Source organism: Pinus tabuliformis, chromosome 3_1 (assembly GCF_031772625.1).
Source record: "Pinus tabuliformis cultivar Carrire ecotype Pingquan chromosome 3_1, CPIR1, whole genome shotgun sequence".
Taxonomy (NCBI): domain Eukaryota; kingdom Viridiplantae; phylum Streptophyta; class Pinopsida; order Pinales; family Pinaceae; genus Pinus; species Pinus tabuliformis.
The window spans coordinates 876,988,244-877,014,386 of NC_142301.1; positions in this window are offsets into that span (position 1 = coordinate 876,988,244).

A 26,143-nucleotide genomic window follows, 5' to 3' on the forward strand; every position below is an offset into this window, starting at 1 on the left:
TTCTGAACACTTTTATTTGTGAGTGTTTCCATGCCATTATGTCCGAATATCTACCTGGATCAATTGTCCCCACTAAGGAGATTTTGGTCCTCCAAAAGCATAAAAAAAAATATTCTGCAACTCTCTTTGTACCCTATCTACATCACAAGCATCCTGAAAAGGTCTCGCTTCCATCTCCTTCACCTTTGTTCTTCGGAGCCTTAAGCGACGATTTGACACCTGCTACCTCTATATCCTATTAGTACATTGTTTTCGCAAATTACATGCTTTGAATGACATGACCAACTAATGACCCAAACGTCCGACACTTGCCATGAGTTTATAACACATACTCGGTGGTCAAGTTTACAGCAAGATGGACGTAATACCCCAGCTATGACAACAAGGCAAAATTATCATGGTTGCTTCAAAGAGTGATGGAAAACACATCATCACTGCAACACATGATTTACATACATAAGGCCAAACACTATTGTTTCGACAAGTGATGGAAACATAACATCACTTTCAAATTTTTAACATGCAACTCAAAATATGACTCAAAACATGACCAGACATCATTGTCGCTGACTATGTGATGGAAACACATCATCACGTTTACATTTTAAAATGCAACAAGTGATTTACAAAAGAATGACCATGAAACAACAACATGTCTAGAAACCATTTTTCACTTATCAATGTGAATGGGTCACCTCCTTGAGATGTTTTTGCTTGTCGAACAACTGCTCTTCCTAGTTCACGCAGCGATGCTTTGTCTTTAAGGCGTTGCGCTGGATGGAGCTTCCAACAAGTGGCTCTTTGATGGCCATTTCTGTTGCAATGACTGGAGTAGGCTTTCTTCCTCCATATCTGCTTAACCTGTTTCTTTTCATGTTGTTGAGAGGGTCTTTCACGCCTCATGAGTGCTGCCATTCTTTTCCAACACTTAGAAAAGGTATGGTTAGGTAAACCACAAAAGCTACATGTTTTTCGATGCCTTAGCCTTCATTCATTATTAACAACATGATCATAATCAAAATGAACATGCAAATATCGAAAATGGTTATACCTTCCCCTGCGATATTTGATGTCAGTATGGCGATGAGAGCTTGCCTCTGCTCTCTCCCTGCAATGGAAACTGTGATGGGATGATGGGGATGTTTTCCCATCATTCTCTTTCCTTGATGATGTCTGGGACAAATCTAACACCTTCGAGCACTCTCCTTTAGTGTATCTCGAGCCTGAAAATGGATGTTCATGCACAACCTCTAAAGGTGGAGTTATACCTTGGTTATTAACACCAAGTTCTTCTTTCTCCTCGTGCCTCATCCTTGTAAGGAGCCTCATGTTTGTCCCTGTAATTGGGATCTCAAAATCTTCAACGGACATCATACTATGAGCAGATGAAACCGAAAGGAGATCAACAAATTTTACCTCCTCTTTAGATTTAGAAATATCTGATGAGGGTTTCTCATCATCCATTGTTGGTGGTTCACTAACTATCGTGGCGCATTCCCTAACTTCTTTCCTGACATACCCAAGTCCTGCCTGATGGGGTAATTCCTCTACTTTGATGGGATTGACAATGCCTTGGCCATTAATGCCCAACCCTTTTCCTTCATACCCCATTCTCTTTAATAGTTTGGAGCCAATTCCTGTGGTATGATTTTCAAAAACAGCGAAATCATAATTAGGAAGCATACATGAAGATGGAGAACTGCTTTTTACTTCACATGAGTCTCGCTGTAGCTTTTCCAAGGCCTCGTCCTTTGCTTACAGCAGTCGTAGCAAACTTTGTTCTTCCTCTTTCTCTTCATGTAAACGCATCTTCAATTCATCATTTTTTGTTTGGAGATTTCTTTTGTTTTTCTTCAGTTCTTCCATGGCCTCTTCTATGGCTTGCAACTCAAGCTGCAATCACTCCTTTTCTTCTGTCTCTTTCCGTAGAGTTTCATACACGATTTCAACTTTCTTGGAAATGTTAAGCATGGTCTTTTACATTGCTCTTTCATCCTCTGTCATTGTTCACGCTGCAATTCACATCAACACAAAGACCACTCCAATACCACTTGATCCAAGTCCGAGTGTGAAGAAGGACCCTTCCAAGACCTTTTACTTTAGTGATGTGTTAAATTGCATTTTAAAAGAACATTAATGAATACATCTGCATGCGGAAAATAAGAGGAACAAGACAATCATCAACACATAAAAAACATAAGCCATTGATAACGGAGTTCGTCAAGGAGGGACTATGTCTCCAAGCCCCAGTGTTAAGATGGTGTAGGCTGCTGCATTAAGTGTTGTCAATAAAGGTGATGTACATAAGAGATGATGTCGCGATCATATAAGGAAAAATTCCCTCATGCAGGAGTGGCTCTAAGAGATGTTCCACAATTAGAACTCTCAATCAGAAGACTCCTATCAGTATGAAATAAAAACATGCATGGTGAGCATCCCACCAACATGACACAAAAGGGATGTAAAAAAAAAACACATGCATGACAACATGTAATAAATAAGAGTATCCTAGCAACATACAACAAGGGATCTCAAAGCATACCATGAAGAGTTAGGATAGAAAATACATCACATAAAAGATTCCACATCAAATCAAGCAAGGAATCATGACAACATGTAATAAATATGATCCTGCCTCAACATCAATCAAGGATCTATGCAGCACAATGGAATAAGAAGAAGTATATAAACAATAATCATATACCTCACACCACGGGCCATCTGAAGAACTGGATGTTCATAAAACAATCCACGGTGAATATGTTGTTCACATTATCGATGTGCAGGCACAACCCGCTACTAATCTGGACTCCGACCTCACTATGAATGGCCATATGAAGAAGCAAGGGCATCTGAAACAACTGTCAATAAGCTAAAGCTTGTCAAAACATTGATCTCACAGCATCGCTCAAAAGAAGACTGTTCTGGACTTCTCTGCAATGTAGCTCTCAGGCTATCTAGTTTTACAGCGCTCTGGCTATGCCACTGCAGCTCTACGACTCTGTAGACATTCTAGTTCTTTGGCTACCTTCTCACGCTACCTTGATCGCTCTGTGGCACTCAGGCTATGTGACGCTATGGCTTTCAAGCTTTATGGCTTTCAAGTTTCTCTGAGTAAATGCAACACTGTCTAGCTATCTCTGACTATCTGGTCCTCTCGTGCTGCGGCTCTCCATCGGTGCAGCCTCCTCATTAACGCTTCTGGCTCTTAGCGTAGGCTCTCGGGCTCTCTCTCCCTCTGGCATGCAGCCTCTTCATTGGGATGATTTTGGCATTCAGACTCTCCGTCCTCTCGCACGGGCTCTCTAGCACTCAAACTTGCGGGCGCTCTTCTCCCCTGCTTTCTCCAGCTCTGGCTCTCTATCACCCATCATGTTTTATAACACGTTTGGGACAAGGCCGCTTAAGAATCAAAATCTGTTTGTTTATAATAGAGGTCTTTTGTTTAGGAATAGAATTCGTTTGCATCGAAGGATCGACAAGCATAACAAACCTACAACAATAGCCTTTTTTCGTTCAAATAGACAAATACACGCGGAAACCCAAAATAAACGGAAATCATTGGAAAATCCGATAAACCGGACTTCAAATTTTATGAAATCAATCTTTATTTGCCTATCGGGTCCGCACTGATCGCAATCACATATCGTTGAGGTAATTGGCCTTGTATATCAAGGGATCGCCGATCGTCGATCCGCTGATCACTAATATGCCGATCCGCTGATCAGTGATATTCCGATCCACCCATCGCTGATATGTTGATTTAATCCTAGCTGTTGATCTGTTTTCTAATCCAACAGCTGAGGTCATTCATCACTGATCACTATCGCATATCATAAACACTGGGGCTTAGGGGTCCTGCCTTTGGCATCCACCGACGCCAATCACTGACAACGATCGCCGATGCCAATATCGACAATCACATATCGCTCATTCCAAAGGCCTTATATCACAACTAGCATGCCCCCGATCCCCGATTAATCGGAGATCGCTGATCGGTGGTTCTAAAGGCCCAACCTTAAGTCCTCCCTATGCACTTCTTCCGATGTGATTTGCCTTATAAGGCTTTTAGAGACATTTTAAGGAGAAAATGCCTTATTTTCAAAGGAACAAAGGCGAACTCTTTTCGTGATAACGTCAGCATCTAGACTCGAATTGATGAACCATTCGCACCTCCACGATCAGGATGATGAGATCTATGCTCTAGTCCTAGGTTGAAGCCATTTTGAACACTTTTATTTTCGAGTGTTTCCATGCCATTATGTTTGAAGATCCACCTGGATCAAATATAATTGACAAACACCACCTCCATCTTAAGTTTAGATCTTAACAAATACATAAAAACCTAATAAATAACTTTTAAGCACATATTGTGCACCTGTACTTCATCAGTCTACCTTCTCGGGTTGACAATTTATGATTGACAATTCAAAGACATTGAATTGACCAAACATTTTGGCACCATTATTGGGGAAGTACAATTAGAAGTTAAAAAAGAAGAAGAAACCATCATTAATTTAAAACATGACATGCGTAGGGATAGAGACTCTAGGGGTAGATTTGTAGGACGAGGAAGGAGTTTAATTCCCACAAATCCACTCACTTCACCACAGTTTCAAGATTCCACACCACCTATTCAAACTCGAATTCCATTTATAGGTCGACAAAGACTTCCTGAAGTCTCAAGATCAGAAATCCAATCCAGAACTTCACCTACTTCTTCTACTGAAGCTGTAATTGAATAAAATCCTACATCCTCAAATACAGGAGTAATCTTTCTATCCCCCATTGGTGATAAAATTTTGGGAGAAGAATTGGAAGTTCCTAGTGAAGAAGAGGAATTGGAAACTTATTCTGAGAAACCATTAATAGAGGAACCAGAAATATTAGAGGAACACTATATTAGCTCCGAAGAATCTATCATGGTTGAAGAAGGGGAAGGAGAAGCACACAATGTCCATGGTGAAGAATATAGGATTGAAGGAAGACGAAGAGAAAGAGGTAGAGGTAGAGGAGGGGATAGAGCCAGAGGAAATCAAGATACTTTGGGATTCCCTATTCTTGATGAATATACAACCCTCACAATGAAAAATATATCACCCTCAATTCTTCCTAGTTTCCATGCAAAAAGAAATGAAGATCTGGAGACATTTCTCTTCGAATTTGAAGTATTATGCAAAGCATATGACTATCTGAATGATGCTCAAAAGTTAAAATTGTTCCCTGCCACATTAAAAGACTCAACATTAAAATGGTTCATGAGTCTAGGAGTGCATTCTATAACAACATGGGGACAAATGAAAGAGGCTTTCTTAGGCAAATATAGAGATTGTTTTATGCCTAGTAACCTTAAACATGAAGTCTTCAAAATGACACAAAAAGAAGATGAAAACCTTGAAGACTTGGTAGAAAGGTTTGTTTATAATGTTAGAAGAGAAAAAATGGATAATTTGGATGAAGAAACCTTAAAAGATATTTTACTCAGAGCCGTTAAAGATGGATGGATCAATATCCTTAACCTAACTAGGAAAGGAGATATTTCCCAACTACCATTTGCAGATATTTGTGATTTATGTGTACATATCTCAAGGGGTAAAGCACGAGCTGGAAAGAGTCCTAGAGACCCTCTCTTGTCAAGAGTTAACAAGTGTGCAGCTGGGATAGTTAGTAGGGAAGAAATCAGAAATTTGCTTGATACCTTAAAAACATATATTTTAGGGAGCCTAAGTGAATAGATAGACACCCTTAAAATAAAAAACAAGAAAAATTTCGAAAATGCTACATTATCTATCTTCTGTCCCAAATGTCAAAAGAAACATGCTCTGAGAGAGTGTCCCTTAGACTCAAAAGCCATAGAAACCTATTTCATATGTGCAGATCATCGTGATACGAAGGAATGTCCATCCTTACCAGGTCTTAAGGTTGTATTCAATGATGAAGGAATCTCAGAACCAGTAGACGCTCCCCAGTTTATAGCTAAAAGACCATGGTAAAACCCCCATCCAAATCAATCACAAGGATTTAGACCACAACAATTTGCTAGTCTTCACAAAGTAATTGGAATTCAGCCTAGAAGCCTTGGGCTTTGCCACAGTCACAACCTTGGAATCAAGGGTGGAAAAATCCTTATGGAGCCTATGCTCAATATCAACAATACTCGCCATATTACCTTCCACCACAATTCTTACCACCATCTAATCAAATTCCTCAAGCTAATCAATTGCCACAAGTTCCAGTTTAGAATAAAAAACCACAACTTTCCCTACCATTTCCACAAAAATGAAATCAACTACCTGCTCAACCACTTCCGAATCCTAATAATAAAATACCACAAACACCCAGTGTACAACATGGAGGGTCAAAATCCTCAAACTTATGTAATAACTCCACTAGACCTAAACAATGTCCAATTAAGGTCTAGAAGAGTGTTACCAAGAAAACCTCCTATTGTCATTCAAGAAACAAGATTTGATCTTCAAAAACACAAAAATCAATCAGAAGAAGGGGAAACTTCTCTCCCTCAAAGAGAAAATAAACAAACATAAGAAATTCCAATAGATACTCCCATCATAGAACAACCCTCGATATCAGTTAAAACACCTTTCCCAGAAAGGTTGAAAATCGATGAAGGAGTAGAGAAACAAATTGTCTTGCCTGATTACAATATGATGGATGAATTGATAAATGTTTGTATTAAGATTCCATTATTACAAACCATCAAAGAGATACCAATTTTTGCAAAAACAATTAAGGAATTAAGTACACAGAGATCAGGGAGAAGAAGAAAAGATATAAAAAGAATTCAGTTAGTTGGAAAAATTGCAAACATTATGATGGAGAAGTCAACAATTAAAAAATATTTAGATCCAGGAAGCCCCATTGTAAAAATTCACATCAATGGAATTGAAATACGAAACACACTGATTGATCTAGGAGCAGCCATAAACATAATGAGAAAAAAAGTTATGGACACACTTAGGTTTCCTAGCCTTCACTACACACCAACCTTATTGCAATTAGCAGATCGATCTATTGTTAAACCAGATGGTGTGTTAGAAGATGTTTGTGTATCGTTAGATTCTTGGTAATATCCTGATGATTTCATGGTATTAACACCCAAGAATAATCTAGGAGGACATCCATTAATTCTAGGAAGGCCTTGGTTGGCTACAGTTGATACTTTATCGACTGTAGATCAGGTGATATGTTTATCTCATATGGAAATTCTACAAATAAATTTACATTATACCCCCCAGCAAGAACAAAAACAGATACAAAAACTGAAGAATGGATAGAAGATAGAGAAGATATACAACTTATTTTTGTCACTAAACAAGTGAAAGAAGAAGACCAACTTTTAAATTTACTAGAAAATAATGAATCTTCCTCACATTATGAGCATAGTCAAAATGAATATCTCTCATCTGAACAAGTATCATTGTTCTCCATGGAAAAAATTGGGAATTCCTTGATAGAAATCTTTCCAGGAAAAACCTTGAATGTCAATGAAAACTTGGAAGAAATGCAAAAGAAACAATTGATAGAAATTTTACAGAAACATTCTTCTGATTTTACATGGGAATACACTGACATGAGAGGGATTGATCCTAAAACTTGCATACATCATATCTACATTGAACAAAATGTAAGACCAATTAGACAACCTCAACTAAGAATGAACGCAAATCTAAAAGAAATTGTTAAGGAAGAATTGCAGAAATTATTAAATGTAAATTTCAATTATCCAATATCTCACAGTCAGTGGGTTTCACCCCTAGTAATCGTCCCTAAGAACAATGGAAAATGGAGAGTATGCATCGATTACAGGTAAGTAAACAAAGCAACATTAAAATAACACTTTCAACTACCTTTCACAGACCAGGTCTTAGATACATTAGCAGGAAAAAAGTATTTTTCCTTCTTGGAAGGGTTCAGTGGATACAACCAGATTCAGGTAGCCCGTGAAGATCAAGATAAAACTGTGTTCACTTTTCCATGGGGAACTTATGCTTACCGGGTACTTCCCTTTGGGTTATGTAATGCTCCAACAACATTCCAAAGGGTAGTTCTCAGCATTTTCTCTAACCTTATTCATGATTGTGTGGAAGTATACATGGATGAATTCACAGTCTGTGGGGATTATTTCAATGAAGCACTAGGAAATTTAGATAAAGTCTTAATAAGATGTCAAGAAACAAATCTCTCATTAAGTCATGAAAAATGTATCATGATCTTTAACGAGGGAAGTGTTTTAGGTCACCATATTTCCGGAGATGGAATTAAGGTAGACTCATCTAAGGCAGAAGTCATTTCTAAGTTATCAGTGCCAAGTTGTCAAAAGGATGTTAGAAGTTTTCTCGGTTTTACCGGATACTATAGAAGATTTATAGAAAACTTCACAAAAATTGCATCCCCACTCTTTAAATTACTCACCAAAGACTGTGAATTCAGTTGGGATTCTAAATGTCAAGTTTCCTTTGAAACTTTGAAAAAGAGAATTTCTGAAGCACCCATCTTAAAAGGACCTAACTGGAAATTTCCTTTCCATATCTCAACAGATGCTTCAGATTCAACCTTAGGAGTTGTTTTAGGACAAAAATATCTCACTCCTTATGCCATTTATTATACTAGTAAAAATTTAACTCCTGCAGAGTTAAATTATACTATAACCGAAAAAAGAGTTCTTAGCTGTAATTCATACCATTAATAAGTTCAGACATTATATAATTGGCTATGAAACTTTTGTCCTCACAGAACATTTTTCCATTAGATGCCTAATGAATAAACCAGTCACTAATATAAGAGTAACTAGATGGCTCCTACTTTTATAAGAATTCAATATAACCATTCTAGATAGACCAAGAAAATAAAACACAATTTCCGACTTTCTATCTAGAATACAAAATGAAAATAATGATCAACCAGTAGAAGACAAATTTCCTGATGAATATCTTTTTGCAGTATCTACCAAATCACCATGGTATGCAAATATTCCTAACTATTTGGCCACAGGAAAAATGCCATTTCATTTATCCCCTAGAGAAAAGAGAAGAATAGTCCACAATAACACATATTATTCATGGATAAATGAAGAATTATATAAGACATGACCAGATCTCATTATCAAAAGATGTGTTCGAGAGGAAGAATTATAAGAAATACTTAAGGGTTGTCATGATGAGCCATGTGGAGGACATTTTTCTAATAGAAGAACTTCTTAAAAAAAAATTATTTTAGGATATTATTGGCCTTCAATTTTCAGGGATACCAAGGAATATGTTAAGAGATACTACAGTTGTCAAAGAATGGGAAAACCTACTCTTTCAAATCAAATGCCACTACAACCATAGGTACTCATCGAACGATTTGAAAAATGGGCACTGGATTTTGTTGGACCAATCAGCCCATCCTTCAAAGAAAAAAAAGTATATTCTAGTATGTACTGTTTATGTCACTAAATGGGTAGAAGCTAAATCACTTCCTTTTGCTACTGAAAATGTTGTAGTTTCATTTCTTTTTGAGGACATTTTTACTCGTTTTGGTTTCCTAAGAGAAATTGTAACAGATCAAGGAACACAATTCACATCCAGACTAGTGCAGAAGCTTGTGGATCAATATAAGATAAAACATCGGAAGTCCACTCCATACCATCCACAAGCCAATGGACAAGTTGAGTCCACAAATAAGGTGACTAAATCCATCCTTACCAAGACAGTACATCTAGATAGGAAGGACTGCATGGAAAAACTTCTAGAAGCCTTATGGGTCTACAAAACTACATGGAGGAATACTAAAGGGCATACTCCCTATGAACTTATTTATGGGAAGCAGGTCTTACTACCAATAGAATTCAAGATCCAAACCTTTAAGACAACAGTCCAATTAGATCTAGACTTGTTACAAGCCCAAAAGCAAAGGATGACACAACTGAATGAGCTTGATGGAATCAAACAAGAAGCCTTCCAAAGAACCAGCTTAGTGCAACAACAGAGGTAAAGATGGCATGATAAGTACTTTAAAGAAAGGAAATTTCATCAAGGAGATTGGGCATTTCTCTTTGATTCAAAGTTCAAAAAATTTCAAGGGAAATTCCAAACCCATTGGCTTGGACCTTATGAAGTTGAGAATGTCTTTGACAATGGTGCAGTTAGAATCAGGACTATTGATGAAGATAAAACTCCTCTATTAGTAAATGGACATCGACTCAAGCTTTACCAGAAGCCATTAACGAAAGAGGAATTTGTTAAAATATTTCAAGATAATTCAGAGCTAAAGATGGTCAAGAAGAATTCTTCTTCTTTTCCACCTTAGAATTTTTTACTCAGTTTACTCTTATCTATCTCTCTCTCTCTATATATATATATATATATATATATATATACATGAAAATCAACATGTAATCAACATGTTTTTGGCATGTTTATACAGAAAATTTAAATTCAAAACCAATTTGTTGGCACTTCAAATTTTCTTTTCAAAAAACAAAAAAGTTCATCTACTAAAGCCTTCTTTCTCTTAGTTGTTGAATCAACAATTTTCCACAACTTGGACAAGTTTCCGTAGCTTGGAAAGTTTCCGCAGCTGAAACAAGTTTCTATAGCCTAATAATTTTTTTGAAGTCTACAAAGATGCTTGGTGATTTGGATTAAAGGACAGTTGACAGCAAGGTACCTGCAGGAGATCAAAGGACAACAAATAAGGTTATCAAAAGAAGATCAAAGGTACGTGTTGCTTTAATTTAACAATAGGGAAGGTTATATAGCATCTATGACGAAGAAGATATAGTACTAAAATGCAATCATTATAACCTAGGGGTAATGGCAGCCTAACAAAATATCATATGCCACCACTTTAAAAGTCATGTCATGACCTTATTCCAAATCTGCCAAAGTAATTACCAAATCATAAGTTTAAATGCACCCAATGGTCAAATTCATCCCTATAATCCTTATGATAATCTATCCCTTCTGCCCTATTCTTACACTCATCTGACCTTTCATAGCCACTCCATCTTTCCGCTAGCTAGCAAACCCTACCAACCCCATTTTCTTGTCAAGGTAGCCAATCTTCGAGGAAAAGCATCCTTCAGAATGGGGATAATTGTTCGAATTAAGCTAGCAGGGAAGCAATTCTTGGAGGGGTACCCACAAATTAGGGAGCTACTACAAAGGAGACAATGGTTGTAGTTCATTGAAAAATTTAACGACTTCCACAAGGAAGTAACCAAGACATATGCATGCTAATTCGATGGAATTGAAGCCAAAATTGGGGGCATTAAGCTCATGATAACAAAGTCTATGATCTCTGAGGCTACTGAGCTACCAAGGAATAGAGAAAAATGGTTTAAAAATAGGGGGATTGATAGCGAGGACTGGAAGGTCTTCCTCAAGAATTCGAACATGGACACTACAGTTTACAAGAAAGGTATTCCCAACACTGCTCTTAAAAACAAATGGAGAAGCTTATTATTATGCTTCAAAAGTTTATCACTTGTGAGGGTAGGTTTGGGAAAATGTATTTTTATCATGTTAGGATGATGATGCACTTCCTTGAGGATCATCAGATGAACCTCCCTTATTTCCTCCTAAATAGCCTCAAGAAAATGTCTACAAATGTTCAGAAGAAAATCTAGTGTATAGAAAACACCATGTATCATCATGTCTTGATAAAAATATTGGTTAAATTTCATCTCCAAAGTATAGGGGATAGCTGGGAGAGTTTCCTAGTGAGGAACCACTTTGAAGAAAACTCTGCAAAAAAAAGCAAGTAGCAGCAGGGCCCTCAAAAGGAGGAACAAAACCATAGAAGTGATAAAGGAACATGCACCCCAAACTCGGACAGAAGTATCACAAGAAGAGTTACTTATAGTAAAGATTTTGCAGAGAATGAAGAGGGGAAACCCTCAAAGAAAGAAAGCCAACCAAAGTAAAGAAGAATTCTCACAAACTAGGACTCTTCCTCTAGGAGAGAGATCAGAGAATAAAAGGAGGAAAGTGTAGAAAATACAAACCCCAAGATTGAGGAGGAGCATAAGGTTGAGCACAATCCCAGAAACAACCTAAAAAACTACAGAATACATTAACCTTGAGGAAAATGAGCCAAATGAAAAGGAGAAAATTGAAAATGAGCCAACAGAGAATACTCCAACAGAGAATGAGCCAATAGGGGATGAGCCAATTGAAAGCCCTGGAAATTCTCCAATAGGGACACCAAGATCATCACCATAACCATACAGCTCACCTTTAAGAAGCCCAATGTATAGTCCAAGTATTGACCCCGTTCAATAGGAAATATACGACTATATAGAGTCACTGGAGAGAAAAGAGATAACAAAAAAAGAAACAATTCAAAGCCCTGGAGAAGGGAGCAATCAAGTAAATGAACAATCAGCCTCAAACATCTTGAAGCAGGAGATCTTTGAACTAGAAACATTGAACCGATATCTCAAAAATGAGAATCAAGCATTGAAGACACAGAGTAAGATCCAAATTGCAAAGAGTGACAATCTGATCCTTCATCTAAGCCTATGTTATAAGAAAAACAAAAAGCTGAAGAAAGAAAATAGAATTATGCAGAGAGAGAAGTTTAAAGTACAAAATTCTCATGAGGAAGCCTAGAATATTGATCACTGCCAAAAAGAAGAAAACAATGAAACATGGAGATGATAAGCAAGAGGCACAAGCGAATGACAAGGAAGAAGTGTATGAGGACATACAACATGTCCAATCCGGGGGAATGTAGATTCTGAAGATTGTCCTACCATTACATCCTTTTTGCCTAATGATCCTCTCTTTTCCTATATATTTAACACCTAAATAAAGCCATATCCACCAGGTTTTAGTGAAAGGTATGCAATAATATGTATTCTTGTTCATATTTAACTTTATACCCTATTCTTATGTTAAATTTGCAATTGGTTACTGAATCAGTCTATTTCCGCAGCTAATCCAGGTTTCTGTAGTTGTCTCCATTATTTGCAAGGTTTCAGAGTTCCAAGTCAGCAGCGAAGGGTGCGGATGGATAGAAGATGGATCCCTTGTGGATCCCTTCCTATCCCCTTGAAACTGTTTGTGAAGATAAGCATAGCAGATCACGGTCAAACTCCAAGTCAACCGCCAGATTAATGTAGAACAGAACCCGAGATTCGATCAAAACCTTATCATTTTGCTTTCGGAATAGAAAAATGAAGGTTTAGTGATATAAGTTTAGATAGGATAGAGATATTAGGCTTGAATTATTCATACAGTTATGCCAAGAGACCTGCTATAAAACTTATGGCCACACTGTGATTTGGGTGTGCGCCGAATGATATAATTTTGAACAGTTTGTGAATCCCGTGTGAATAGAATTGGTTTTTGTGTGCAAGCATTATGTTGATTGGAAGCTATGAACTGCTATGTGGAGGGCCCGTACAAACAGGAACAAGTTTTAATCAAATGCAATGCAATTTCCTTTCATTCTTCAATTGCTTTATTTTGTGTGAAAATGTAGCATAATGATTTCGCCAACAAGTTGTTATTTGCATAAGTACTTTTATATCTAGTTTAGCCTGTTATTTAATTTTATTTATACCTAGCACAACATGGTTATTACATTTTATTATTATCTAGCATAGTTGAAGTGTGTTTAATTCATAGTATAGATGTTGCTTGGATTATTTTGTTTGAGCGAAAATTGAATAAGTAAAAGAGTGAGAGCTCTCTCCTAAATAATTAAGTTCAGACAATAATTCTTCATAGCTGATAGAATAAGTTTCTTTTTGTATTTAGTGAATTAGAATCTGCAGCATAAAGATTCAAGATCAAAAATCCCAAAATAATCTAACACAAGTAGGCTCACTCTCATATCATCTGCAAACTAATTAAATAGAGATTAACTCCTAAGAAACTTAACCAACATCCTTAAGAATTATGACACTAATATAATTGACAAACACCACCTCCATCTTAAGTTTAGATCTTAACAAATACATAACGACCTAGATCAACACCCAATTTTGTCAGAATTCAAAGATGTTTTTCCCAAGGAATTGCCTTGTTTACCGCCTGTGAGAGAGATCAATTTCGCAATCGACCTAAAACTTGGTGCAGAACCAATATCTAAGACACCCTACAAGATGACATCTCGAGAACTTTATGAGTTGCAAATGCAGTCAAAAGATCTTTTAGACTTGAGATTTATTAGACCTAGTATTTCACCTTGGGGTTCACCAATGATTTTTGTCAAGAAGAAGGATGGTTCCTTAAGGCTATGCATAGATTATAGGGACTTGAATCGAGCCAAAATAAAGAATAGGTACCCAATACCTAGAATATATGATCTATTTTATGAAATGAAAGGAGAAGTAGTTTTCTCAAAGATTGATATACGATCTTGATACCACCAATTGAGGATTAAGGAAGGTGACATATCAAAAACTGCATTTTGGACTCAGTTTGGGCACTACAAGTTCGTAGTTGTTCCATTTGGTTTGACCAAATGCACCAGCAATATTCATGAGTCTCGTGAATGGTGTCTTCAGGAAGTATTTAGACCAATTTGTGAAAGTCTTTCTGGATTATATTCTCGTGTATTCCAAGAATGAAAAGGAGCATGAAGAGCACCTAAGGGTTGTATTGACTTACTTTAGGGAAAATCAGTCGTATGAAAAATTTTCAAAATGTTCCTTCTTTCAGAACAAGAATCATTATCTTGGGCACATCATTTCAGGAGAAGGGATTTCAGCTAACCCAAAAAAGGTAAAGACAATAATGGATTGCCCAGTGCCAAAAAATGCTCATGAGGTGTGTAGCTTCATGGGGCTAGCAGGTTATTATCACAGATTTTTGGAAGGGTTTTCAAATATTTCAAAACCCATCACCACATTACAACAAACATGGGTTAGGTATGAATGGACATAAGAATGTGACACTGCATTCATTGAAATAAAGAGGTTACTAACTAGTGCACCAATCCTTCGAGTACCTAACATGGAAAAGGACTTCATTGTTTGCACAGATGCTTCAAAGAAAGTATTGGGAACAATGTTGATACAAGAAGACAGAGTAATATCTTATGCATCCAGAAATGTGAAGAAACATGAAGAGTTGTAAGCTACCCATGACTTCGAATTAGCAACAATGATGTTAGCGTTAAAACTGTGGAGACACTATCGCGTTGGGAGAAGCTTTGAGTTAAGAACTGACCACTAGAGTCTGAATCACCTCTTCACTTAGATGGATTTGACTACTAGACATAGGTGGTGCAAAAAATTCATGATTGAGTATGATTTGGGATCTCATACATTAAGGGAAAGGAGAATGTGGTGGTTGATGCACTAAGAAGGAGGCCAAGAATCTTCTCCCTAGTACCCTTGAGGGTTAATTTTAGGGAACGTGTTTTGGAAAAACTCTTTGAAGATAGTTGGTATATAAATTTTATATCAACACTCCAGAGTGGGAAAAAGATAGAACCAAAGTTTGAGGGTTATGTCCTTGAACCAGATGGAATACTGAGATTTCAAGGGAGAATGTACATCCCTAAGGAAGGGAGTATAAGAAGAACCATCCTCGAAGAGGCACATAAAGAACTCTATTGTGAACATCCTGGAGTGAAGAAGATGTATGTTGACATGAAGAAAATCTTCTTTTGGGTATGCATGAAGAATGACATAGTCCAGTTTGTCGCCAAATGTCTTGAATGTTAACGAGTGAAGGCTGATCATCGCCATCCAACAGGACTCCTACAACCGCATGAAATCCCTATATCTAAATGGGAGGTAATTTCTATGGATTTGGTTGTTGGTTTTCCACTCACTTCACAGAGGCACAATGTTATATTGGTTTTAGTTGATAAATTTACCAAAATTTCCCATTTCATCCCAGTGAGAGACACTTATGATGTCACTGATGTGGCACAAGTTTTATAGGCAGAGTTATTCAACTACATGGTTTACCCATAAAGATAATTTCCAATAGAGACTCTCACTTTACATCTAGGTTTTGGAAAAGTTTGTAGTTAGTGTTGGGAACTCAGTTGACCCTGAGCAATGCATATCATCCACAAAATAAACGAGCAGACTGAAAGAGTAAATAAGGTTATGGAAGTGTTGAAGCCTCGAAATTCGCTGCGACAACATGGGGGATAACCACCCGGTCCAGACCTTAAAGAAACTCCTTTTCCGTTTGGATAGTGGCTACGATTGGGGATAATGGGACCAGTTTCCCATAGAGGATTGATTTGATAATGTTGTTGGGATGGTATAAGATATAACGGAGAATGATTCAACTAAGTATAATCTGTTCTAAATAATAAACACATGCATATATCTTAATCTAACATCATCTAACTATAAATATACCCAGGAATAAACTAAGATATGCGATCTACAGAGATGTCTTAAAGAAATTGGTATTAAAGTTCATTCAACTGCCAAAAGAAATGAAATCATTAATGATAATTTTTTTGGATAAATAGTTAGACAAAACAATTGATAAAACTATATCACATACAGTAATTTTTCATGTATTCAATACAAAATCAGAGCTAAAACATCATACAAAAGTGCAATAATGTAGAACTATAACTCAGATTTTCATACATAAGACAATCAAAGAAAGAGTATTGCTAATGCATAAATAAAACGCGGTCATACGATAAAAGTACCATATATGAAAGGTCCTGCTCATGGGCTTAGCAATATTGATCCACTTTCATCCAATCAAATACACTCTAAGAGTACAAAAGTGCAATTTCAGTAGAGCGTGCTCGATATTCAAGAAAATTAGATCATGTTCCAATAATTTCATCAAAACCTTCACAAATATAAAAAAGTGTAATGTCTTGAAAAGTGCTTTTGATAAAATTCCAGACCCCTCTCTAAGTGCATGAGAGGGGTTTAAATACTATAATACATGCCTCAAAAATATATTATTAAAAAAAATGCTGAGGAGGTTTCAAATACCCTTCCTTAGAGTAAGAAAAATAAAACTAAAAATAGAATTAAACTAATGACAAGCTTCTTTCAACTTGAATTATCTTAGTCAGCTAACTTGATATTTGAGATTGCAAATCTTGATCATTGGTTTGACTTGAGGTGGCTGGTCGATTGTGGATTTTAACTGTCCTGCAAATATGGCATCTGACAAAGTTGGCACCATTTTTTGTGCAGAGGTAGTTAAGCATCGCAAAGTCATCCACTAGCTATGTGGTTTTACCAAATACTGCCAGTATGTCTCCCAATCTAGTTTGGTCAGTTGTTTGATTACTTCTTCTTTGGTCTGAGCTATTTGTTTCCACTATTGTTCCATTTGTTTGATATTTGTGAGAGCCCCTAGTATGCATTCTTTAACAAGGTTGGCATTGTGGAGGTTTTCATTAACGACCTCAATTATGTTGTTTGTTGCACCTATTGTTGTCGTTGTCACCCTTTTTGCCTGCTTTAACCGTGTATCCCAATCTAAAAATAAAATGTCTTTGTGGGATTCTTATATTTTTGGTAGATCTGCCTTTCTTCCCTCATTAGATTCCTTCCAGGTAATAAATTTAGAAACATTTTATGGATTTATTCATATTCAAACCTCAAATCAATCACTTGGTTTGCCAATTTATCACTTGTCTCACAGTAAGGATTAATCTGTGAGGTTTTCTGGCAGAACATCTCTTGTTGCTATATTAATAGAGAATTTAGATTGATTGCTTCTTTGATGAACTCATATGTTTGAGGGTTATCTTTAAATCTATCTACCATGGCTTGCATTTGGAAAATCTATGAGTCCTTTTTTGATATGTTTTCCTGGTGTTGTAACCTCATTTGCTTGAATTCCTCTGAAGCTAAGCTACATGTTGTTCTACTTGCTTATTGGTTTTATCTTGTTCTGATTGTTGTTCAAGCAGAAGAATTCTCTGTTCTTTTTCTTTTAGCAGCAATCGGACTTCCATTGCTTTATCAATGGTCGTTGTGGCATAGGCTCCTGCAAACTGTGACAACTTCATAAGGTTTTCTGATGGGTCAACAGGAGTGTCTTTCCACACAACTTCCATTGATTTGTTCTCTAGAGTTGCAACAGTCGTGGTGTCTAATTTCCTCTTATTTCTTTGTCTTTTAACTACAACCTTATGTGTAGGGCTGTAAAATATGTCGAGTGGAGGTATCTCTTCAATTTTTAAGACAATTTTAGAAGTGGGAAAAGCCAGAATAACCTCAATATCTTGAGTATTTGTAGCCTCTTTCTCTATTGTCTCTGGATTTTCTTTGTGTTGAGTCTATTTGGGGGTCTGAAATCCATATGTTTCCTCAAGAATTGTGCATGTTTGGAGCTTCTGATTGAATTGCTCCCATTCCTTGTCTAGGTCAATGACTGGAATCTTCCCTGTTTGAGCTAAAGTGGAGCCGACCTCTGTCTGTTTCTTTGCCAAGGCTTGTTCAGTCGTTTCATCAGTATTTCCTTTTGTATCTTTCTCATAATCTTTATTAAGGCTCCCTTCATTTTGAGATTTTTTCTCTAACTGTTCCAACTCGTGAGTTGATTTCTCTTGAGTTTCCTCATCATAATTTTCCTTTGAACTTCCCTCCAAGCTCACACTAGGAGTCGGTTCTCTTATTGGTTTAATTTGTAATAGGTATAATTGGACTTTTAACAATATTTTATTCCTATATACATGAAAAGCATTAATATCTTCCGAGCTTAATTGTAATGATGCTAAATGTAGGACCTATGCAAATGATTCGAATCCTTGAAAGAGGCCATCAAATGGATCCTCTTCATGAGTAAACTGTTTGACTTTAACCATGGTGGTGAAGTATTTAGCAACTTTATTTGGGCCATACTGTCACCCTAGAACTGTGGCTAATTTTAGAGATGTAATATTCTCTATTTATTTTACTGCATTCCCATAGTCATGTAGTGCAAAAGCACGACATTATAATGGGAAGGTTGGTCAAATGGATTTCTTCTGCTCCCTTAGGGATTTGTTTAAACCCCCTACTATTTGGTAAGCTATCTCTTTGGATAACAGCTTGTCTGGAACATAATATGGGAGGACATGTGGAGTTGCAATGCTCCCAAAAACTCTAATATAAGTGAATGGTTCTTCACTAAACCATCTCGCAATTGGTAAGTTGTCTATCTTGGCTTCTTTAGAAAGCTTGGGGGTCGTTTTATCAAAAATGGTTTTATAAATAGGCGACATACTATCATGGAATATTTTGTAAAAATGGGAATTGAATTGGGATTCCCACAAGATTTTATGATAGACATGGATGGGGAGAGGGTTCTGTATAGTCCATTTCCAACCCATGTTTGGAAATTGAGAGAAAAAAAATGTCATCCATTACATAAGCACTCATATAAAAAGGGGTAATAACTCTTGAGAAATACTTCTCTTTTGCCTATATTCCCTAATAGCCATAGCTAAATTGTCTGATATAATATGACTCTAGTTCGTAATCATTGCATTAACCACTACATCAATTAATGGAAGCCATTCTATAGAAAATTTGGTATCAACTTTACCAAATAACCTACACATAATCGCAGCTACGAAATTATGTGGGGCTGAGAGGGATGCAATTGGATACATACCGAATTTCTCCCGTTTGAATTTGCCTGAGCTTGACCTCCAGGTCTATGTAACGTCCAATGGGTCCTCATTCTCTTTGGAAAAATGCTCCAGGAAATCTTTGTCATAGAGATTTTGAGGCTCTGGTAGATGGTACATCTGGTGCAAGTTGTCTGGTGTGAAAGACCCCATGACCTCATGTCTCCCATTCCTGAAAGTTCTGTCTGAGATATTCACATTATCAATTACCCATTTTACCATACTTGTGTAAGGTAATATCCTAGATCTTGCAGTTATTCTATGTAAAAATGAACATGCTGCCTCAAAGTAGGAAGCATCATATGATTCTTTGACATCTGTTGCTGCCTTTGTTTCCAATGGCCTAGGTTTCTCTTCTTCCAGTAGGTTAAGCATGGCTTCCCATGATGTGCTTCCTCCATCTTTATTGCAGGTGGTATCGGAGAAGAGTGGTGTCATGTCTGATTTATAAGACACAGTGGCTTTTCCCTTCTTCACCATCTTTCCAAACATTTTTTCCTTTGGAGGTTCCTTGAAACTGAGCAATGGAGATTATTGGATAAACACACAGAGAAAAAATGATAGTGAAAATACAATGACACAGTTAATTCCGAAAGATGACAAGGAATAAGCTTTTATTCGAAAATGCAGATGAAATATATCAAATCACGTCAAGCCGTTTTAAACATAAATGCCATTAAAACTCATTAAATACGCACTAAGATCTTTTATTATTGCCTTTATTATTCATTTAAGCCATCGTATCACAAACATGTAAGAAAAAACTTCAAGTTGATGAGTTTGAAGCACGTGATGCCGATTATGCGATTGCGATAAAGATTATCGCAACATCGCACTTTCGGTTATGCATTATATCGAAGTTATTTAGAGTTTTACAAGATGCGATGTGAGCGGCATACCTTTTATCACTTTGAGCGCGTTTTGCTTGAATGAATATTTATTGCATAAAGTGACATTTTACTATGCGCCAGAACTAACCAAAGTTATAACAATTATCGCATACTTCCATTGGGTCCAGGTCATATCGCATTTCTCAACCTTTCATGGTTCACAAGATTGGCCTTTGTGTAAGTGCCATGATGCGATGATTGTTTGGCTTGTTATGTCACAATGTCGCAACTCACGTATTCTAAGGATTTTTCTTGTTTGTGCTTTTGTGAATGTTGTTATGTGATTATGATAGGTACTTTATTTTAAAGCCTTAATTTTAATGAGAAGTTTAATGATACCATAAGTCTATTACAGTGGTCCCGATAGTGACACACATGATCCAGCGATATGCGATAAAGCGAGAATAGCTATTTGGGACTTTGGCTTGATACTTTATGTTTATTTAGAAATTTATTTCTAATAATTCAAAAAGGAAGTACGTAAGTGCTAAGTTTTTTAGATAATTTTTGTAAAGGGTCCCCATTTATCAATAGAATATTAACTATTAAATCAATAAAATGGGGGGGGTTGTTGAAAAGTACAACAGGAATACATCCTTAGAATGTATTTCATGTATAATCATGCTAAGTGGGAAAGGTACTTACGATTGGTAGAGTTTTTCTGTAATAACAGTTACCACAGTTCAATTGGGATGCCTCCTTATCAAGCTCTTTTTGGGAGGCCATGAAAGATGCCATTAAGTTGGGAAAAGTTGGAGGATCGAGTAATAGTTGGGCCTGAAGTGGTGCAAGAAATGGAGGAACAGGCAAGACATATGTGACAATGGTTAAACGAAGGACAATATAGACGTAAGATTTATGTTGATGCACATAGGACTGGTCGAAGTTATAAAGTAGGAGACCAAGTTTTTATTCATATCTAACCCAACAAAATCTCCATTCAGTTTGGGAAAGGGACAAAGTTGTCACCTTGACTTATAGGACCTTTTAGAATAAATGAGAAGATTGGACCAGTGGCCTACCATCTTGTACTACCACCCCATTTGCATAAAACTCATGATGTTTTTCAAGTATCTATTTTATGACATTATGTTTCTGATGAATCTCACAAACTGAATTGGAGGGAATTACAGGTCTCAAATGTGGGAACTGTAATGGTCGAACCATTACGCATATTGGACCATATAGTTCTACAACCTAGACGTAGCATGATGGACTAGGTTAAGGTCCAATGGGACAAGTATAGCCCAGGATCTGCTACCTCGGAGGATGTGAAGACTATACATCGTGACTACCCCTCACTTTTTGAGCATCTTTGATTCCCATTTTGACTTAGATAGCTACTTATGCTAAGGATCTATTTTTAGTTCCATGTTATTTTATTTATGAACGTTATGTAATATTGATGCATTTTAGTTAGAGAGATGAAACCACTTATATAAATCATTAGATATATTAGGTATTGTTGATTAAAATATTTGATGTATGATTTACCTGATGTATGACTTACTTGGTTATGATTTATCTATTGTATGACTTATCAGAGTTATTGTTATTTGATGTATGGCTTATGGGGATATGATTTATCTAATGAATGACTTATCAAAATTATGATTTATCTAATGTAAGATTTATTTCTAGTATGTTGTTATGAAGTAAAAAATTGACACGTGGATACTAGACTTAATAACATGATGATTAAGATCACTTATCTATATATATTTTGTTGTTATGTATATGCATGGATGAGAACTAACTTGCATATTGGAAAGAACTATATGATAACCAAGATCTACTCTTTTGATGGGGGAATGTTGAGACATCCAATGAGGAATGGTATGATGTACATTGTTCTATTACATTTTGTATCTACTTGATATGCACTATTATGACATGGGTAAAGTGTAAATGGAAGGTCACAATACTACCTGACTAGATTATTCAATGACGAGCATTGGCTTAGGGGGTCCTGACCCAAGTTCAGAGTTAGTTGCACCAACCAACAAATCCCTACACTAATGTCCCTTTCGACAAAAATCTGCATTGTGCAGGCTACAGTCTCACCCAAAGCAGTATGGGGGGGATACAAGAACCAAGGTTCTGCATCCAGAGGCTAGTGTGATGTCTTTTAGCTCTTCAGATCTACCTTCACGCAAACCAATACACTCCTAGGCACATTGTTGCAACTCTGTCAGAATGGCCTTTAGACCTTCGCGAAGGTCTATGATTAGTCTTTGCGGACCTGTAACAGTTAATATATCTACTTAGGTGCATCAGAAAGCAGACCTAAGTTAGGGTTCACACAAATTTACTTAGGTTATTAGTAAATACCAGAGAATTCATCACAGGATTAGAAAAATTACTTAAACATGTATTGCATACATTATTAATAGTTATTCAACAGAATCATGCATCATTCAATCAATATTTCATAAAACACTTTATTCATTGATAGCATATATCATAAACATAAGTAAACAAAAATACGTAAGAATTCCTGAAAAATTGTCTTTATTGATCTTCAATTTAGGATTACAGTCTCAAAACTACCCTACGCACTCAGCTACAGGGGTCCGCGCACTCAGTTGCAGACTCTACCTAGGCATCTGTGCACTCAGTTGTAGAGCCTTTCTTCTCCTATCTAAACCACTTCTATTTTCTATCACTTCTCTCCTATCTATGCATCGTTTCCAAAAACATTCCTTAGACTCTCTAAGACACACCTATTTATAGCCTTGTGCATACAATACCATGGTCTACGTACCATGGGTGGATCTCAAAACCGACTCAAAATTTACATAAAAAAAGGGGCTAAACCCCTTTGACTCCTAATCATCTACGCGCTCCGCATCCACAAATAGCGGAGACTTTACATTAGTTACAAGAATGTATCAAAACTTGGGTTATCTTAACCCCAAAACTGACCCAGGGGACCCCATCCCAACAACAAGTATCCAACCAGTGTCGTAGTGTGGTCCATATTAGGGTGTTGACCCTAGTTTTAAGGAGGGATGGAGGCATATCCCATCATGTAACCTCAAATCCTAGAATCGTGGGAGGGCAGTGATGGACATGCTCCCCTAGATGTGTGATGACCATTACTAGTTGCATGTTGGGGAAGTTAGCTCATTATAGTCGATGATTCCACCATATTGGTTTTATTAGTGGTTAGATCGGTATAGTCGATGCCATATTATATTGCAGCAGAGGATGGATAGGAGGCTATAGGTTAGTTGGAGATTATTGATGGGAAGTGGTATCATTGTTTGTCTTCCTTAATTTGACTACTATATCTCTCTCTATTTTGTTATGCCCTGTTGTCAAAGTTTTTTCAAACTCCTTGTGTCATTTTCACTCCAACTTTAGGATGAAGTTCTCTTAAGGAGGGTTGTATGTAATGCCCTACTTGATCTTATTAGGCTAATTTTGATTAGTTGTTAATTAACCTATAGATATTAACTTACAATTATTCAGTAATATTGGTATAAACCTACACTTGTGAATCTGTAATTTTATTTTACTAATATGACTTTTATTATTTGTTATTATTTTATTCCCAAGGTGTCTTCTCAAATCTACTTTTGGATAAGATATGGTCTTCTCTAATTTATTTCTAAATTAAATATCCATATTTATATTCCCAAGGTGTCTTCTCAAATCTACTTTTGGATAATATATGGTCTTCTCCAATTTATTTCTAAATTAAATATCCATATTTCTATTCCCAAGGTGTCTTCTCAAATCTACTTTTGGATAAGATATGGTCTTCTCCAATTTATTTCTAAATTACATGTCCATATTCTATTCCCAAGGTGTCTTCTCAAATTTACTTTGGATAATATATGGTAAGGAAAGTCAAGGATATTAAAATAAAATGATGAGGGGGTAGTCATGATATTAATGATAGGTGGTTGAGGTGGATGGGAGGAAGAGACATAAAAGGGAAGGAGGATGAGAAGAGAGGGGGGATATCATTGGTCTTTGTTTTGGAATTGGAGGATTTTATTTTGGAGAGGAATGTGGAGAAAGAGAAGGGAGAGAATGGAGAGAAAAGTGAGAGAACTCAAACTTGGATCTATTGGAGAGCGTTGGTTATAACTTTGACACACTACTACTGGTTGGACTTGAGCTTGAAGGGCTAGGGAACCTGTGGAGGTTCCCTGGGCCAGGAAATCATTCCTAGTTGGATGGGAGGTAAATTCAATCAGGTAGCCAAGAGGAGTATCCCAATAGAGTTAGGAGCATCTCAGCCAAGCCACTATAACAATTATTCTTTATTTTTTTGTTTTATTTATGTAAATGGTTACAATCGAAATTTCTTACATGTTTAATATGTTGTTAATTAAATTTTACTTATATGTTTTTATCAATTAAATGTAGAGTTATAAACATGCTATATTTTTTTCTTATTGTAATTCAATTATATGATAAATTTGGTTTAGTTAGAATACCTAGATTAGGTCCTCGCAATTATTAGCTCTAGTTGAAAGGATTCTCCAACACCATAAAAGAACTAACTTTCCTGAGAACCACCCTACCACCTTAAGTGTTCTCAAGAACTTGAGGGAGACTCTAATATCCACCAAGTTGCACCATTCTGCCACCCTACTCAAAAAGCCACCACTTTCTTGAAGTTTTTGACCTTCTGATGGAAATAATACTGAGAGGGGGGGGGTGAATCAGTATCATCAAATCACACAAATTTTCATTTCCATACTCAGATACATATACGCTACTTCAGTGAAGGGAACCTACGTGTACACGCAACTGTGTCTAATGCAACTAGCGTATATCCAGTAAACTTATGATTCAGTTAATCCATTAAATGTTGATCTTTAGTTAGTGCATCAGAACTTCTATTAACTGTATGAACAGTAAACAGGTGCAGTAAAATAGAATAGATCATCACACACAAAAAGCACACATGAACACCATGATGTAAGGTGGAAACCCAATGTGGGTGAAAACCATCTGCTACAAGTCATTTCTATCTTCCTTTAATAAGAAACTTATTTTTGCAATATTTTTGTATTGGTGCAGTCTTATACCAGTACACAGGCTTCTACCTACAGAAAGCTACAACCTTCTCTCGTTTTCCAGCTTCTCCTGAAAGGGAGCTGTAACCCCCTTAGCTCTTGTACTAGTCGATCCTTTTACTAGTATGTAGGTTCCAACCTATTGAATGCTCCAACCGTCACTCGTTTTCCAGCTGCTACTGGAAGGGAGCTACCACCCCCTTAGCTCTTGTACTAGCTAATGTACTAGTACGTAAGTGCGGACCTACAGAAGGCAACAACCTTCTCTTTCTTCCTCCAGGTACCACATTTCATAAATTTTCATACTGGATACTCCTGAAGCACAACACCATAATCTGAAGGCCACGTTTCATCCAATTTTCATATTGAACCCATGAATATCATTGAAGCACACAATCAATCAACACTAGCGTCATCAATCTCTGAATCACCCAATACTGAAACACTGAAACCCTGTCAACAAACTGCAATCACCAGAACACAGAGCAGAACACAGAACTCTGAAACAATATTCAGAACCAACTGTATCATAAAAAATCATGCATCATAGTGCATATGCTACTTGGAAGAGCTGAACCAGCATGTATACGCAACTTCACCAAAGTGAACCAGCGTATATGTCATTAATTACTTACTTAT